The sequence below is a fragment of the Pristiophorus japonicus genome, unplaced genomic scaffold (assembly GCF_044704955.1).
Source record: "Pristiophorus japonicus isolate sPriJap1 unplaced genomic scaffold, sPriJap1.hap1 HAP1_SCAFFOLD_239, whole genome shotgun sequence".
In the NCBI taxonomy this organism is placed as follows: Eukaryota; Metazoa; Chordata; class Chondrichthyes; family Pristiophoridae; genus Pristiophorus; species Pristiophorus japonicus.
The window spans coordinates 482500-502020 of record NW_027252112.1 but is presented as its reverse complement, the minus strand read 5'-3'; positions in this window follow the sequence as shown (position 1 = coordinate 502020).

Below are 19521 nucleotides of genomic sequence, written 5' to 3'. Positions count from 1 at the left end.
GACTATCAGCAGGAATATGATCAAACCCTGTACCACAGATTTCCCCAGGGCTCCCAACCATCCTGATGCCCAACCCCACAAGGTGATACCGTCCTGGCCAACTGTCTGTTTATACTCTATTACCTTTTTCCTGATGTTTTCAGCTAGACTGCCGATATCTTCTGATTTATCTGGGATATATGTACAGCATTCTTCACCTATTAATGCGCATGTCCCTCCCTCCTTGGCTAGGAGATAATCTAAGGCCATACGATTTGAGAGCCACTGTTCGAATAGCTACCATTTCGTCATTTATCCCTTCAAAGGCTTGGGAAGTTGCATTGGCTACTGATTCTACTAAGTTAGCCAGTTCCCGTAACTGCCATTCGGTCGATGCTATTCCATAGGGTGGCACCATTACCTTGAATATTCCGTTTAGCCACGTCAAATCCCGTTTAAATCTGTGGCTTCCATAGGCCTCCCTTAGAGTCCTTACTGATCTGATAAGGGGTACCACATATCCTAAGTAACAGGACCCTGTCCAGTTGGCTGGTAACCATGGGTAGGCTTTATGGCCACAAATAAAGTAGGTGCAATTATAGGACGTCAGCTCCTGGTCCTTTCGCACTGTCCCTACTCGAGTGGTCTCACCTTCCCACCCTTCACCTGGGGCTTTGTTATGGACCGTTGTCCAGCCAACGGTTGCTATCTTTCTCTCAGTGGGATTAGTTGTGGCTTGCCATTTAATCATTTGGGAACACTTGCTGCGTCCCATTTCTGGTCCTTTAGTCTCATTACTCACTAGGCATATTATACCCTCAGGATTTCTTATTCTGGGAGTAATGCTTAGGAAGGGAGGCTGATGGTTATTATCATAATTGGGCTGGTACCATCCCTGGAAGGCTGTAAGTTTATACCCTGCCGACCTCCATTCTGTTTGCTCCTTCGTTTCTGGCCCCTTAGTTAGTTTTGTCCTGTTTTGCACTGTCAACCATTCTACCATTTCTGATTCGTTAAAGGGGACAGATCTCAGGGGAATACCCCCCCTGGAGTGGACAGGTACATGGGAACATATCCAGCAACTCGACAAGTTTCTTTCTTGAGCATACCTATGACTCAGTGCCATAAATACGTTTACGTGCAATTCCCTTCGGTGGTGGGTCTGTACCCCTGGTGTAATCAATAATGCGAAGTAAAACCCTGTCAAGCCCAGCACCATCAGTCCCCATAGTCCATACAGTTCCTTATTCTGTCTTCCTTTTTCTGTTCCTCTGATTCCTTCGTCCCTTCCTCCTGGTCGGGTGCCCGTTTGCAATGGTATGCGTGGATCCATGTTGGTCTTTCCTTTACCTTGATTGCAGTATTGGTCGCCAGCAAGACCTGGTATGGTCCTTCGAATCTTGGCTGTAGACTGCTTTTCCTTTTAAAAATCTTGATGTAAACGAATTCCCCTGGCTCCAGGTTATGACACTTCCCTTCCGCTGGCTTGACTTGGGCTTCCTTTACCTGTGAATGAAAGCTGGAAATACATTTGGTTAGTGCAATACAATAATTCAACATATTTTCCTCCATTTTGTGGATGTCCATCTGTTTTGCAGTAAATGGTGCTGTAAAAGGTAGTCGTTGGGGACGTCCCATAACTATCTCATGCGGTGACAGGCCTGTTGTTCTGTTGGTTGCAGATCGCATTACCATCAAAGCTAAGGGCAGCAGTTCTGTCCATTTCAGTCCAGTGTCATTGCATAGTTTTGCCAGCTTATTTTTAAGCATTCCATTATATCTTTCAACAAGTCCAGCTGATTGTGGATGATAACTGCAATGAAAACATTGATTAATCTGTAAAGCTTTACACATTTCTCTTATGACAGTTCCCGTGAAATGTGACCCGTTATCACTGGAAAGCTTAGCAGGGATTCCGAAGCGCGGTACAATTTCTTTTAACAAACATTTAGCAACAGTAGTGGCATCGGCCTTTTTACATGGAAAGGCTTCAATCCATCTAGAGAACACATCTACAATAACTAATACATACTTGAATCCCATACACATAGGTAATTCAATAAAATCCATTTGTAAATGTACAAAAGGCCCGACTGGATTTGGGTGGGAGGCAGATTCTACTTTTTCCGTCTTACCCGGATTCATTGTCTGACAGGTAACACAATTTTCACAGATTTGTTTTGCAATTGCCGAAATACCTGGTGCATACCAAGTTGCCAAAATATAATCTGCCAATCCCCCTTTGCCTGCATGTGTGAATGTATGAACACATCGGGCAATCCATGGAAGTAAGGATCTAGGGGCCACCACGCGGCCGTCATGGTGAACCCATATTCCTTCTGGATTTTTATAACATTGATCCTTCGTCCAGGTCACCACCTCCTCCGTACTGGCCTGTGTCTGAAAGGCCAGCACGTCATTAATAGTGGGTGGCGGGTCTGAGCAATTACTGTTCCTTAGTGGGAACAATGACACCTGCATCCCCCCTTTCGACAGAGCTGCTGACTTAGCTGCATTATCAGCTCTGGCATTCCCAAGTGCCACCTCATTCGACTGGCTTGTATGTGCTTGGCATTTGATAATGGCAAGTTTCAAAGGGCATTGAATGGCTCGCAGGAGATTTTCCACTTGTTCTGCATTTTTGATAGGGGTTCCTGAAGAAGTCAGGTACCCGCGAATCTTCCAAATTTGTCCATAGTCATGTGATACCCCAAAAGCATACCTGGAGTCAGTGTAGATATTAACTGTGTGTCCTTCAGCTAGAATACAGGCTCGAGTTAACGCAAACAATTCGGCTTGTTGGGCTGAAACAGAGTCTGGAAGAGAGGCTGTTTCGACAACATTAAACTGAGTTACAATTGCATAAGCTGCTCTCAGTTGGCCCTTATCATTTCGTAAGTCTGATCCGTCAACATAGTACACTAGATCAGGGTTACACATTGGTACATCTGTTAGATTGATACGTGGTTTAGTCACTAATTCGGTTACCATTTCACATGAATGGGGTTCACCGTCGTCTTCCGTGGGGAGTAGAATGGCTGGATTTAAGGTAGTACATCTTTTGATGATAAGGTTCGGATTTGATAACAGTTCGACCTCATATTTAGTGGTTCTTGCGGAGGTTAGGTGGCACACTTAGTAAGTAAAATCTCAACAGAGTGTGGGATATATAAAATGGTCTGATGATTTAGAGTTATTGTCTGAGCCTGTTGCATAGCATAATAAGCTGCTGCCAACGAAGGAAGACATCCTGGTAGTCCGGTGCCACTGGGTCTAGTTGGGTCCTGAAATATGCTTCCGGTCGCTGCCTGTCCCCATGTAACTGAGTCAAAACAGATTGTGCAAAACCCGACTTGTGATGCACAAATAAGTTGAATAGCTTAGTGTAATCTGGTAATCCCAAGGCTGCTGCTGAAGTGAGGGACTGCTTAAGGTTCTGGAAAGCATTCCGGGATACTTCATTCCACATCCTTTAAGCATTGTGAGAATATAGTAGATTCATTCACAGCTCGTAGGTCATGGACAAACCTCCATTTGTGTGGGCTTCTGAACTGGACAAATCTGTGTGTTACACGGACTTCTCATTTATGCTTATAGTGATTCACAGAATGTAAAGTACTTGTTTTCTAATCTTATTAAAAGGCTTCCAAACCCAAGATTTTTCCAATACACCCAAAATGTTGATCAAGAGATCACCTGAAATATCTCAAAATCCCAATTCAACTATTGTACTGTCACTCTTTATCAAAAAAAATCCTCTTACTGAGCTAGAAGCTTTTGTACCAAGATTTTACACCAAGGACAATGAGAGTGTACTCCCCCAGCCTGCACCTCGAGAGACCCACAAAGGCTTTTTAAAAAAAAAAAGGCATTACAACTTTTAACCACCGGGACCATGTCTCAACAAACCTATCCTTTGTGCATTTCCTAGCTCCGTAACCTCTCATCCGAATAAATCCACGCCTGCGCTTCTAACTTAAAATGTCTTAAACTTCCCACATACAGGACAACACTATGAAGGGTTAAAAAAAACTTCACTTTGTTTGAAAAAGTGGGTGGAGCTAAAACAAACAGGCAGTTCCACAACCTTTCCAAACAGGCTTCCAGACACAAGGAAAAAAGACAGAAGCACTCTCATTCAAAGACAAGACATTCACGCACTCTCATTGAAAGACAAGACATTCACAAGTCTCTCTCCATTCAATAAAGCTTTTTCTTTTGCTAGCTTCATTTTTTTTTTGAATCCATAAGTCACTATCAGGTTCTCTTTTTTTTTTACATTTGATTTACTTCCTCTGTTAATTTTACATGGACTTGAAGAATCGGAACCCAGGCCTTTTCTATTACTTTCCTTTTTTTTTTCTACCTGGATCTCTGTTTATAAGACACTCCTGGAGACAAGTTGTTCTCTCTAAATTAAATGAACCATCGGGTGGAAATGGCCTGTTTTCACCCTTAGTCCACTTTACCGTTTTTGTTTCTTTGGTCAATTGAAGACTGACCACAATTCTGGAGCATGACATCGGCTGGTGTGCCTTTTGTGGTGTTTTAACTTGCTCCGGCACCCATTCTGGATGATTAAGATTTTCCCACAGTTTCTGATCTCACAATCCTTTCGGCCAACCGAGTTCTCGACACCCACTTCTCCTGGCCGTTACGTGGCCTGAAAAGGCTCTTAATTCGGGCTCAGTCTGGGTGTGTGAGATATGTTGGCACGAACCAATCGTAGTTGATCAATCAGTTACTGTTTCTTTTCTTAATCAATCCTTGTGTTTTTTTTTTTCCGAATCACAATTTTCCCTAGTGACTCTTCCCGTTTCTCTAATGGCAATGACTCACAAAGGTATTGCACACGACAGTAATACAAGGACAACAAACAATATTCCCGTGAGTACACAAATCATAACCTCTCAACAAATTCTCAGTCTGCGTTGTACGCCACTACAGACCGAGTCCTTAACTTATCCTAATAACAGCTGATAAAACTTAAGGTTCCGTACCCAAACTCTTTGATCGATTGCGCTCTTTTTTTTTTATAGTCTTATCACATAAGAACCTTCGATCGATTAGCGCTTTCTTTTTTCTTTTTTTTTAATAGTCTTATCACATAAGAACCCCTTCCGAATTAAAAACAATAAAAATCGTATCACATAAGAACCTGGAACCCTTTTCGATCGACTAGCGCTCCCTTACCTACTGAAACCTTCCCCGGGCTGTCTCGAGGTTTTTTTTCCAGAACCTGTTCTCTTCTGCTGGCGAGCTGAGAAAGAAATGGTTATAAAAAAAATACCTTTAACTTTTAAATGCCGAGTCTTGTAGATGCAGTACCTCCGCTGTGGACAACAGATTACATCTGCGATTCAACAGTGAAGAAACCTCTTGTGAGCAAAGGCTCACCTTGTTTGGCCACCGAAGCCTTTCACTGGAGAGGCACTATGCCTGTATCCGTTTTACTCACAGGACAGAGAGTATGCATCTCGGTGGAACCTCCAATAACTGTCGAAATCTCGACCTCAGAAAAGAATGACTCCGACACTTACAGCTCCGATAGAAGTTTCCCTTTTAATTTACTTGCTCGCAAGGGGTAGGTTTCACTCAGTCAAGGGCTAAATGAACACCTCCGCAATGGTACAGCTTCACAAGATATTTATACAGTAAAACCCAAGTTCTGGCCTCTCCCTGTGTATTGCTCTGTCTCACAGTCAGTGAATACAGATAAAGAGTTAATTACTATATCCTGGTCCTGACATGGTGTCAAGATATTTCCTTTTGTCAGGGTTATCAGAAAGCCAAACGGCCATTACTCCATGAGTCATAGGTAATGGGCTATCACCTGTCTTGTATTGTGTCAGGATTATCCAATTTCCTGGTCAGTTTATCTGTTTGCTTCAAATGGATGAGGTAAAGGAAAGAGATAATGGCTAGAAGATAAGGGTGGGGTGACATGGAACTCCTGTAGTGTAGACAATAGGAGAGCACCATGGGGGGTTACTTGTCTCAGCATGACTTGTCTCCTAGCTGTCTGATAACCATCAGCCATCTAACAGCAGGTTTAGCTGTTTATGCAAGCTGGCTGCTAAAATGCAGAAAGTTCTGGAAGGGCCAGGACTCCATTTTAATCAAAAGGCACACAAATACCGTATGGTATCAGCTTAGATAAAAATACATTTCCACACTCACAGCCCTCGTCCCATTCCCACTTGACCCCCTTATGTAGGAGTCTGAGCAGAGGGGCGGCAGTGGCTGCATAGTCCTCGATGAAGTCCGTACAGTAGCCAGTGATTCCCAGGAAAGACCTTACCCCCGACACATCCCTAGGGACAGGGAGTTCCTGCACTGCCTTTCTTCTAGCCTCATCAATGGCCCTTTCTCCTGCCCTTATCGTCAGGCCCAGGAATTTTACCTCTCCTAGACCTATCTGGGCTTTCTTGGGGTTAACTTTAAAACCCCCTTCCTTCAGTAATACCAGCAGTTCGGCCAGCAGTGGACCGTGTTCCTCACTGCTGTCTGTGAACAACAACAGATCGTCCACATACTGGACCAGCTGGTGTGGCTGGCTGAAGCCTTTTAAGCAGTTCGCCATGCATTGGTGAAAGATGCTGGGACTATTATGAAAGCCCTGTGGGAGGCAACTCCATGTATACTGCTGTTCCCGGAAGGTGAAGGCAAACTTGTACTGGTCTTCCCTCCGTACAGGGATAGACCAGAACCCGTTGGATATGTCCAACACTGTGAACGTGGTTGCGGATGCAGGGATTTCCCCTATCAGATCCGCAACCGCCGCTACTGTGGGGGCACAAGCTGGGATGTTTTTATTGAGCACCCTATAATCCACCGTAGCCCTCCAAGAATTGTCCGGTTTCCTAACCGGCCAAAGCGGGGAGTTGACATGGGTGGCTATAGGTCTCAAAACACCCTGCTCGACAAGCGAGCTTAAAGCTGTCTCCAAGTCTGCTTCTGCCTCTCGGGGAAAGCCATATTGCTTTTGCGGGCGTGACATGGGATCCCCATCTATTCGAACCTCCACTCCTGTGACTCTCCCACAGTCGTGTTTATGGGTGGCAAATGCTGCAAGATTTGCTTGCACATAGGCCCGATACTCGGCCGGGGTGTTACAGACCAGAACCTCCAGGTCGTAACCCCCTTTTGGCTTTATTGTACACAGAGTCCCTTTTCCCTGTTTCTTATCAATAACCATGACTTCTCCCTCTGCTCCCGTGCCCACTGTGCCCCATAGACAGTGGTTCCTCAAGTCTACTAGGATCTGGCGAGCGATGATAAAATCAGCCCCCAAAATCTCTTTTCCCACCTGCTCCCAGTTCATCAGGACGCACTTCCATTGTGTTTGGAGTGCTCCTAAACGAACTGCAAGCGGGACTGAGAAAAACCCAACCTTCTCATTACCTGTGAACCCAACTAGTTGATACGGCACCCCGTTTGATAGAGATGAGGTTGCGGGGTCCTCCGAATGGACTATCGTGCTGGAAGCACCAGTGTCCAAAAGGTAGGTACCCAATACACCCTCAACCTCCATCTTGACCCAGGGTCGTCCCCAGGGGTCATATTCTAGTGGGCACAGGTATGCAGGCTGGGTCTGGGCTAGTCACGGCCTCTGTACTGGCAGGGTTGCTGGTGCTTCCCTGCCTGTTGCCGTGGCTACCTTCCCAGTCCCCTCCAGCGCTGTCCTCACTGCAGCTACTATCTGGTCAAGGGATAGTGAGGAGCTCACTCCACTTCCCCCACTCTGGGCGGCTCCTGAAGGACTTCTCCCCCCATATCTCTTTACTGGGCTCCTGCAATCCCTTTTAAAATGCCCAGCTTTCCCGCACCCGTAGCACACACCCTCCTTATCAATCGAGCGGCCACCCTCCTGGTGCCATTCCCTTTTGGGAATCGAGTTGGGTTTTACTTCATTTACCCGACCTTTGGAGGTTTTCTCCTCCTCCCCTCCTCCATTCCGTTGGACCAGTGCCAGTTGCCTGACCACTGCTTCCTCGGTGAGGTTGGGGTCCCGGGAATCAAACCACAGTTCTGCCCTGGCCTTGAGCCGGGGCAAGCAGTTTGCCACCAGCATCCTCAGCCAGCGGCCAGTCTGTACCGCGGAAAGATTCGCCCGGTCGAGGAGCTCCCCACAGGCTGCGTGGTATACCACCCACAGCCTGTCCGCAAACGCCTGCGGGGTTTCCCCTGCGAGCTGCCTTGTCCTTTCGACCCGTTCGAAAGGACTGCCGTCATCGAAGCCCATAGCCTCAAGGACGGCCCTCTGGACCTCAGTAAATGTACGCTGTCCCCTCCGGCATTCTGCCAGTAGGGCCTGGTACAATTTGCTGTCCAGAGAGAAGAGCAGCAGCTTGGCTGTCTCCTCCTCGTCACATCCATTAAGTTCCCCTGCCTGCATCACCTCCATGAAGTGGATAGACGGGTCCCCGCTGCGAGTGAGTTTGGCCAAATGGGCCACCATGGCCCTGAGTGATTGAACTCCATGAGGAATAATAAAGTCGCTCTCTAGCGCTCCCTGACCTTGGCCACCTCCCTGTGGAGGACTGTACTTGCGCTGCCTGACCGGGCACATCCGCCCTGGTTCAGGATCTTTCTGCGCTGGTCCCTCTACCTCCGGCTGTCCCACCATACCCGGTGCAGCAGACAGTGCCTGGTCTCCTGATCCAGCCCTTAACTGACCCTCGGCTGGAGCCTCACATCCCTGCTGCCGAGCGGGACACATTGGTCCTGCCCCCAGCCCTGGGTATGCTACTATCTGCGTGCCCCGCCCCTCCTGATACCCCAGCGGACAAACCACCGGTGCCTCAGGAGGTGGTCGGGCATCTCTTGCCTTTGGATTCTCCTCTACCCCCCAATACTCTCCTTTGTCCCCTGTGGACCCTCCAGGTCCTATCAGGGCGACCATCCCCTTTGCCTGGGATAGAGCGTGGGTGAGAGTTTTAATCCTCTCCTGGCAGGGACCGTGATCTGCAAACTCACTGCTACTGGCCACTTTATAGGCTGCCTGTACGTCTTTTAATTTATTCTCCAGTTCCCAAATTTTCTGGGTGTACCGAGAGTTCTGTTCCCGGAGGGACCCCTCACTACCCTTGGCCTCAGTGACCTGACACTGAAGATAGTCCCGGCTATTTCAGAAGGTCACCTCCAACTGCCGGTTCCTTTGCTGCTCCCCAGCTAATTCGGCCAGCAGGTTGTCCCCAACCCCAGCCCGGATAGCAGAGAGCTCCTCTGATTTCTGAAGACTCTGTTCCAAGTCCTTCACCTGCTGATCGAGCTTTTGGACTTGGCGGGTGAAGCAGATAAGCCAGATGGCCTTTTCTACCTTGTGGTTGTGGTCCTTCCCTGCTGTCCACTGGGCAGCAGCATCCACTGGGCGCTCTGCCCGAGTGAGGGCTTGTACCCAATGTTTGGTGAGGTTCATCTTGCCAAAAATGTATGAGGAAATTCTCTCCTCCATTTTAGTTTCCTCTCTTATCACCTCATCTGTTATATTAACATCTCCTGTTTGCTTGTGTCCCTTCGTGGTCACCATGTTCTGTAAGGGGTTTTCACAGGGTTGTTGTTGTGTCTTGGGTGTCTCTCTCTGGACTTCTGCCCTCACAGCTTATGCCTGGCCTGTGAGCTACGCTGAGTGCTGCAAGAGCACCCCTGGAGAGACTGTGTCCACAGCTTATGAAGGGGGTTTTGAGACTCGTGCGTCCCCACAGCTTATGCCTAGCCTGTGAGGCACCTGTGAGTGTCAAACACTCCTAACCCCTTCTTCCCTAGCCTGTGACACACAGTTGAGTGTTTTCGAGGCGCTCCTAGCTTCCCTTACACGGTTCTGACATAAGACTCACGATCAGGAGATGTAATACAATAGAACTGAGACAAGGTGATTCCAAGAGGAACTTTAGGCTTTCAATTTATTTGGCAAGGTGTAACTCAACAAACAGCAATACACCAACAAAACAATCCCCCTAAATCCCACTAAACGGACACAACGAAAATCTTTACACCAGTTTAGCAGTACAATGCCCAACCTCCCACCTTTCCTGGCCTAACTGAGTTGGGAGTTCTGGGGACCACAGGTTATACTCACTACTGTGCCTTCCGCAGTCTGGTGGTTTGTTTCTTCTATCTTTGGTGTCTTCGGACACTGGTTTTCCTTCAGTGTCGAGAGGCCTGTGGTTGTGGTTGTTGAATCACGAGGGCAGGGAAAATCATCACTCCTCTACTTCACTACGTCAGAAACCCCTTTTTTATAGCCAGATTATCCAGTCCGCCTCTCCTGCTGAAGTCGGTTCTTCTCATTGGTGGACTTTTGATTTTGAAAAATGCAGCAGTTTGAGGTTTTTAGGTTTTTTCCCCACTGATCTTAACCTACTCAAGGTTTGAGTGGGTGTTGATTGCATTGGCCTCCTGTAGCCATTGTGCTAGTCTGGCCTGAGCCAGATATTTCTATGCCTGATGGAAAAGGTGTTGGAATATGTATGTGGCATTGTTTAAATGCTAATGTTTTCAAGGGGCAAGTTTCGAGGGTATACAGTTCCCAGACAATTTGATTAGTTCCAATGTCCAAACTGGCCCTTTTGATATTGACTCCACCCCTTTTCTTGCAGACCTTTAAAAAAATCCCAAATTCGATTAAAGTTCATAGTTTCTTCCATGTGCACTTTAGGATTTCAAACTTTCTGGTAGATAGTTCCAAATTAAATTCCCTTTCCTATGAGTCCAAATACTGGCGGGGGGGGGTCTCCATTTGTGTCCCAAAGTTTTCCTTCCATCGGTTACAATTCACAGCACAGACTGATCCCACAGCCCTTTTCCTTCTGGGTAAAATGAGGGGGTTTTCGTCCTCCCCTACACCCATTGGGAATGGTGACAATGTTCACTATTGGGAATAGTGACAGTGTCTCGCATTGGGAATGGTGACAGTGTTCCCATTGGGAATGGTTGCAGTGTTCCCCATTGGGAATGATGACAGTTTCTCCCATTGGGAATGCTGAAGTGTTCCCCATTTCGAATAGTGACAGTGTTATCCATTGGGAATGATGACAATGTTCGTATTCGGAATGGTGACACTGTCTCCCATTAGGAATGGTGAAAGTGTCCCCCATTGGGAATGGTGACAATATTCACCATTGGGAATGGTGACTGTGTCTCCCATTGGGAATGGTGACAATGTTCCCCATTGGGAATGGTGAAAGTGTTCCCCATTCGGAATGGTGACAGTGTCTCCCATTGGGAATGGTGAGAGTGTCTCCCATTGAAGATGGTGACACTCTCACCCATTGGGAATGGTGACAGTGTCTCCCATTCGGAATGGTAACAGTGTCCCCATTGGGAATGGTGACAGTGTTCCTCATTGGGAATGGTGACAGTGTCTGCCATTGGGAAAGGTGACAATGTTCCCCATTGGAAATGGTGACAATGTTCCCCATTGCGAATGGTGACAGTGTTCCCCATTGGGAATGGTGACAGTATTCCCCAATGGGAATGGTGACATTCTCTCCCATGGGAATGGTGACAGTGGCTCCAATTGTGAATGGTGACAGTATACCCCATTGGGAATTTTGGCAGTGTTCCTCATTTTGAATGGTGAAACTGTCTCCCCTTGGGAATGGTGACAGTGTCCCCCATTGGGAATGGTGACAATGTTCACCATTGGGAATGGTGACAGTGTCCCCCATTGGGAATGGTGACAATGTTCACCATTGGGAATGGTGACAGTGCCTCCAATTGGGAATGGTGACAATGTTCCCCATTGGGAATGGTGACAGTGTCACCCATTGGGAATGGTGACAGTGTCTGCCATTGGGAATGATAAAAATGTCTCCGATAGGGAATGGTGACAGTTTTCCCTTTGGGAACGGTGACACTGTTCCCCACTGGGAATGGTGACAGTGTTCCCCATTGGGACTGGTGAAAGTGTCCCCCATTGGGAATGGTGACAATGTTCACCATTGGGAATGGTGACTGTGTCTCCCATTGGGAATGGTGACAATGTTCCCCATTGGGAATGGTGAAAGTGTTCCCCATTGGGAATGGTGACAGTGTCTCCCATTGGGAATGGTGACAGTGACTCCCATTGGAAATGGTGACAATGTTCCTCATTAGGAATGGCGACAGTGTTCCCCATTGGGAATAGTGACAATATTCCCGAATGATAATTGTGATATTGTCTTCCATTGGGAATGGTGACAATGGCTCCCATTGGAGATGGTGACACTCTCACCCATTGGGAATGGTGGCAGTGTCTCCCATTCGGAATGGTAACAATGTCCCCATTGGGAATGGTGACAGTGTTCCTCATTGGGAATGGTGACAGTGTCTGCCATTGGGAAAGGTGACAATGTTCCCGATTGGAAATGGTGACAATGTTCACCATTGCGAATGGTGACAGTGTTCCCCATTGGGAATGGTGACAGTATTCCCCAATGGGAAGGGTGACATTCTCTCCCATTGGGAATGGTGACAGTGGCTCCAATTGTGAATGGTGACAGTATTCCCCATTGGGAATTTTGGCAGTGTTCCTCATTTTCAATGGTGAAACTGTCTCCCCTTGGAAATGGTGACAGTGTCCCCCATTGGGAATGGTGACAATGTTCACCATTGTGAATGGTGACAGTATCTCCCATTGGGAATGGTGACAATGTTTCCCATTGGGAATGGTGACAGTGTCACCCATTGGGAATGGTGACAGTGTCTGCCATTGGGAATGATAAAAATGTCTCCCATTGGGAATGGTGACAGTGCTACCCATTGGGAACGGTGACACTGTTCACCAATTAGAATGGTGACAGTGTTCCCCATTGGGAATGCTGAAAGTTTCTCCCATTGCGAATGGTGACAGTGTTCCCATTGGGAATGATGACAGTGTTCCTCATTGGGAATGGTGACAGTGTCTCCCATTGGGAATGCTGACAGTGTTCCCCATTGGGAATCGTGACAGTATTCCCCAATGCGAATTGTGACATTGTCTTCCATTGGGAATGGTAACAGTGGCTCCCATTGGTAATGGCGACACTTTCACCCATTGGGAATGGTGAAAGTGTTCCTCATTGGGAATGGTAATAGAGTCCCCCATTGGGAATGGTGATAATCTTCTCCATTGGGAATGTTGACAGTGTCTCCCATTGGGAATGGTGACAGTGCTCCTCATTGGGAATGGTGACAGTGTTCCCCATTGGGAATGGTGACAGTGTCCCCCATTGGCATGGTGACAATGTTCACCATTGGAAATGGTGATCGTGTTTTTCCAATTTGGAATGATGACAATGTTCCCCATTGTGAATGGTGACACTGTTCCCCATTGTTAATGGTGACAGTGTCTGCCATTGGGAATGGTAAAACTGTCTCCCAGAGGGAATGGTGACAGCTTTCCCTTTGGGAACGATGACACTGTTCCCCATTGGGAATGGTGACAGTGTCCCCCATTGGGAATGATGAAACTGTCTCTCATTGGGAATGGTGACAGTGTCCACCATTGGGAATGGAGACAATGTTCCCCATTGCGAATGGTGACAATATTCCCCATTGGGAATGGTGACAGTGGCTCCCATTGTGAATGGTGACAGTGTTCCCCATTGGGAATGGTGACAGTGTTCCCCATTGGGAATGGCGACAGTGTTCACCTTTGGGAATGGTGACATTGTCTCACATTGCGAATGGTGACAGTGTTCCCATTGGGAATGGTTGCAGTGTTCCCCATTGGGAATGTTGACATTTTCTCGATTGGGAATGGTGAAGTGTTCCCCGTTGGGAATAGTGACAGTGTTCCCGATTGGGAATAGTGACAGTGTTCCCCATAGGGAATGGTGACAATGTTCACCATTGGGAATGGTGAAAGTTTCTCCCATTGGGAATGGTGACAATGTTCCCCTTTGGGAATGGTGAGAGTGTTCCTCATTGGGAATGGTGACAGTGTCACCCATTGGGCATGGTGACAGTGTCTACCATTTGGAATGATAAAAATGTCTCCCATTGGGAATGGTGAGAGTGTTACCCATTGGGAACGGTGACACTGTTCACCATTGGGAATGGTGACAGAATCCCCATTGGGAATGGTGAAAGTGTCTCCCATTGGGAATGGTGACAGTATTCCCCAATGTGAATTGTGACATTGTCTTCCATTGGGAATGTTAACAGTGGCTCCCATTGGTAATGGCGACACTTTCACCCATTGGGAATGGTGAAAGTGTTCCTCATTGGGAATGGTAATAGAGTCCCCCATTGGGAATGGTGATAATCTTCTCCATTGGGAATGTTGACAGTGTCTCCCATTGGGAATGGTGACAGTGCTCCTCATTGGGAATGGTGACAGTGTTCCCCATTGGGAATGGTGACAGTGTCCCCCATTGGCATGGTGACAATGTTCACCATTGGAAATGGTGATCGTGTTTTTCCAATTTGGAATGATGACAATGTTCCCCATTGTGAATGGTGACACTGTTCCCCATTGTTAATGGTGACAGTGTCTGCCATTGGGAATGGTAAAACTGTCTCCCAGAGGGAATGGTGACAGCTTTCCCTTTGGGAACGATGACACTGTTCCCCATTGGGAATGGTGACAGTGTCCCCCATTGGGAATGGTGAAACTGTCTCTCATTGGGAATGGTGACAGTGTCCACCATTGGGAATGGAGACAATGTTCCCCATTGCGAATGGTGACAATATTCCCCATTGGGAATGGTGACAGTGGCTCCCATTGTGAATGGTGACAGTGTTCCCCATTGGGAATGGTGACAGTGTTCCCCATTGGGAATGGCGACAGTGTTCACCTTTGGGAATGGTGACATTGTCTCACATTGCGAATGGTGACAGTGTTCCCATTGGGAATGGTTGCAGTGTTCCCCATTGGGAATGTTGACATTTTCTCGATTGGGAATGGTGAAGTGTTCCCCGTTGGGAATAGTGACAGTGTTCCCGATTGGGAATAGTGACAGTGTTCCCCATAGGGAATGGTGACAATGTTCACCATTGGGAATGGTGAAAGTTTCTCCCATTGGGAATGGTGACAATGTTCCCCTTTGGGAATGGTGAGAGTGTTCCTCATTGGGAATGGTGACAGTGTCACCCATTGGGCATGGTGACAGTGTCTACCATTTGGAATGATAAAAATGTCTCCCATTGGGAATGGTGAGAGTGTTACCCATTGGGAACGGTGACACTGTTCACCATTGGGAATGGTGACAGAATCCCCATTGGTAATGGTGAAAGTGTCTCCCATTGGGAATGGTGACAGTATTCCCCAATGCGAATTGTGACATTGTCTCCCATTGGGAATGGTGACAGTGGCTCCCATTGGTAATGGCGACACTTACACGCATTGGGAATGGTGAAAGTGTTCATCATTGGGAATGGCGACAGTGTTCCCCATTGGGAATAGTGACAGTATTCCCCAATGCGAATTGTGAAATTGTCTCCCATCGGGATGGTGACAGTGCTCCTCATTGGGAATGGTGACAGTGTTCCCCATTGGGAATGGTGACAGCGTCCCCCATAGGGAATGGTGACAATGTTCACAATTGGGAATGGTGACAGTGTCTCCCATTGGGAATGCTGACAATGTTCCCCATTGGGAATGGTGACAGTGTTCCCCATTGGGAATGGTGACAGTGTCTGCCATTGGGAATGGTAAAACTGTCTCCCATAGGGAATGGTGACAGTTCTCCTTTTGGGAACGGTGACACTGTTCCCCATTCGAATGGTGACAGTGTTCCACATTGGGAATGGTGACACAATCTCTCATTGAGAATGGTGACAGTGTCCCCCATTTGTGAATGGAGACAATGTTCCCCATTGGGAATGGTGACAGTGATCCCCATTGGGAATGGTGACAGTATTCCCCAATGGGAATTGTGACATTGTCTCCCATTCGGAATGGTGACAGTGGCTCCCATTGTGAATGGTGACAGTGTTCCCCATTGGGAATGGTGACAATGTTTACCATTGGGAATGTTGACTCTGACTCCCATTGGGAATGGTGACAATGTTCCCCATTGGGAATGGTGAAAGTGTTCCCCATTGGAAATGGTGACAGTGTTCCTCATTTGGAATGGTGACAGTGTCTCCCATTGGTAATGGTGAAAGTGTTCCCCATTGGGAATGGTGACAGTGTCTCCCATTGGGAATGGTGACAGTGTTCCCATTGGGAATGATGATAGTGTTCCGCATTGGGAATGGTGACAATGATCCCCATTAGAAATGGTGACAATGTTTCCCATTCGGAATGGCGACAGTGTTCCCCATTGGGAATAGTGACAGTATTACCCAATGAGAATTGTGACATTGTCACCCATTGGGAATGGTGGCAATGGTTCCCATTGGAGATGGTGACACTCTCACCCATTGGGAATCGTGACAGTATCTCCCATTCGGAATGGTAACAGTGTCTCCATTGGGAATGGTGACAGTGTTCCTCATTGGGAATGGTGAGAGTGTCTGCCATTGGGAAAGGTGACAATGTTCCCCATTGGAAATGGTGACAATGTTCCCCATTGGAAATGGTGACAGTGTTCCTCATTTGGAATGGTGACAGTGTCTCCCATTGGTAATGGTGAAAGTGTCTCCCATTGGGAATGGTGACAATGTTCCCCATTGGAATTGTTGACAAGGTTCCCCATTAGGAATGGCGACTGTGTTCCCAATTGAAAATAGTGACATTATTCCCCAATGCGAATTGTGACATTGACTCCCATTGGGAATGGTGACAGTGGCTGCCATTGGTAATGGCGACACGTTCACCCATTGGGAATGGTGAAAGTGTTCCCCATTGGGAATGGTGATAGTGTTCCCCATTGGGAATGGCGAAAATCTTCTCCATTGGGAATGTTGACAGTGTCTCCCATTGGGAATGGTGACAGTGCTCCTCATTGGGAATGGTGACAGTGTTCCCCATTGGGATGGTGAAACTGTCGCCCATTTGGAATGGTGAAAATGTTCACCATTGGGAATGGTGAAAGTGTTTCCCATTAGGAATGCCTACAATGTTCCACTTTGGGAATGGCGACAGTGTCTGCCATTGGGATTGGTAAAACTGTCTCCCATAGGGAATGGTGACAGTTTTCCCTTTGGGAACGGTGACACTGTTCCCCATTGGGAATGGTGACAGTGTTCCCCATTGGGAATGGTGAAAGTGTTTCCCATTAGGAATGCCTACAATGTTCCCCATTGGGAATGGTGACAGTGTTCCCCATTGGGAATGGTGACAGTATTCCACAATGGGAATTGTGACAATGTCTCCCATTGGGAATGGTGACAGTGGCTCCCATTGTGAATGGTGACAGTGTTCCCCATTGGGAATGGTGACAGTGTTCCCATTGGGAATGGTGATAGTGTCTCACATTGGGAATGTTGACAATGTTCCCATTGGGAATGGTGAAAGTGTTCCCCATTGGGAATGGTGACAATGCTCCCCATTGGGAATGGTGACATTGTTCCGCATTGGGAATGGTGATAGTATTCCCCATTGGGCATCGTGACAGTATTCCCCAATCAGAATTGTGACATTGTCTCCCATTGGGAATGGTGACAATGGCTCCCATTGGAGATGGTGACACTGTCACCCATTGGGAATGGTGACAGTGTCTCCCATTCGGAATGGTGACAGTATCTCCCATTGGGAATGGTGACAGTGTTCCCATTGGGAATGATGATAGTGTTCCTCATTGGGAATGGTGACAGTGTTTCCCATTGGGAATGGTGACAATGTTCCCCATTGGAAATGGTGACAGTGTTCCCCATTGGGAATGGTGACAGTATTCCCCAATGGGAATTGTGGCAGTGTTCCCCATTTGGAATGGTGAAACTGTCTCCCATTCGGAATGATGACAGTGTCCCCCATTGGGAAAGATGACAATTTTCACCATTGGGAATGGTTACAGTGTCTCCCATTTGGAATGGTGACAATGTTCTCCATTGGAAATGGTGACAATGTTCCCCATTAGGAATGGCGACAGTGTTCACAATTGGGAATAGTGACAGGATTCCCCAATGCGAATTGTGACATTGACTCCCATTGGGAATGGTGACAGTGGCTCCCATTGGTAATGGCGACACGTTCACCCATTGGGAATGGTGAAAGTGTTCCCCATTGGGAATGGTGATAGTGTTCCCCATTGGGAATGGCGAAAATCTTCTCCATCGGGAATGTTGACAGTATCTCCCATTGGGAATGGTGACAGTGCTCCTCATTGGGAATGGTGACCGTGTTCCCCATTGGGAATGGTGAAAGTGTCCCACATTGGCAATGGTGATAATGTTCACCATTGGGAATGGGAAAGTGTTTCCCATTCGGAATGCTGACAATGTTCCCCATTGGGAATGGTGACAGTGTTCCCCATTGGGAATGGTGACAGTGTCTGCCATTGGGAATGGTAAAACTGTCTCCCATAGTGAATGGTGACAGTTTTCCCTTTGGGAACGGTGACACTATTCCCCATTGGGAATGGTGACAGTGTTCCACATTGGGAATGGTGAAACTGTCTCTTATTGGGAATGGTGACAGAGACCCCCATTGGGAATGGATACAATGTTCCCCATTTGGAATGGTGACAGTGTTCCCCATTGGGAATGGTGACAGTATTCCCCAATGGGAATGGTGACAGTATTCCCCAATGGGAATGGTGACAGTGTTCCCATTGGGAATGGTGACAGTGTCTCCGATTGGGAATGGTGACAATGTTCCCATTGGGAATGGTGAAAGTGTTCCACATTGGGAATGGTGACAATGTTCCCCATTGGGAATGGTGACAGTAATCCCCATGGAGAATGGTGACAGTTTTCCCATTGGGAATGGTGACCGTGGCTCCCATTGTGAATGGTGACAGTGTTCCCCATTGAGAATGGTGACACTGTGCCCATTGGGAATGTTGACAGTGTCTTCCATTGGGAATGGTGACAATGTTCCCATTGGGAGTGGTGAAAGTGTTCCCCATTGGGAATGGTGACAACGTTCCCCATTGGGAATGGTGACAGTAATCCCCAATGGGAATGGTGACAGTATTCCCATTGGGAATGGTGACAAAGTTCCCCATTGGGAATGGTGACAGTGTCTCCCATTGGGAATGGTGCCAATGTTCCCCTTTGGAAATGGTGACAATGTTCCTATTAGGAATGGCGACAGTGTTCCCCATTGGGAATAGAGAGAGTATTCCCCAATCAGACTTGTGACATTGTCGCCCATTGGGAATGGTGACAATGGCTCCCATTGGAGATGGTGACACTGTCACCAATTCGGAATGGTGACAGTGTCCCCATTGGGAATGGTGACAGTTTTCCTCATTAGGAATGGTGACAGTGTCTCCCATTGGGAAAGGTGACAACGTTCCCCAATGGAAATGGTGACAGTGTTCCCCATTGCGAATGGTGACAGTATTCCCCAATGGGAATTGTGACATTCTCTCCCATTGGGAATGGTGACAGTGGCTCCCATTGTGAATCGTGACAGTATTCCCCATTGGAAATTGTGGCAGTGTTCCCCATTTTGAATGGTGAAACTGTCTCCCATTGGGAATGGTGACAGTGTCCCCCATTGGGAATGGTGACAATGTTCACCAT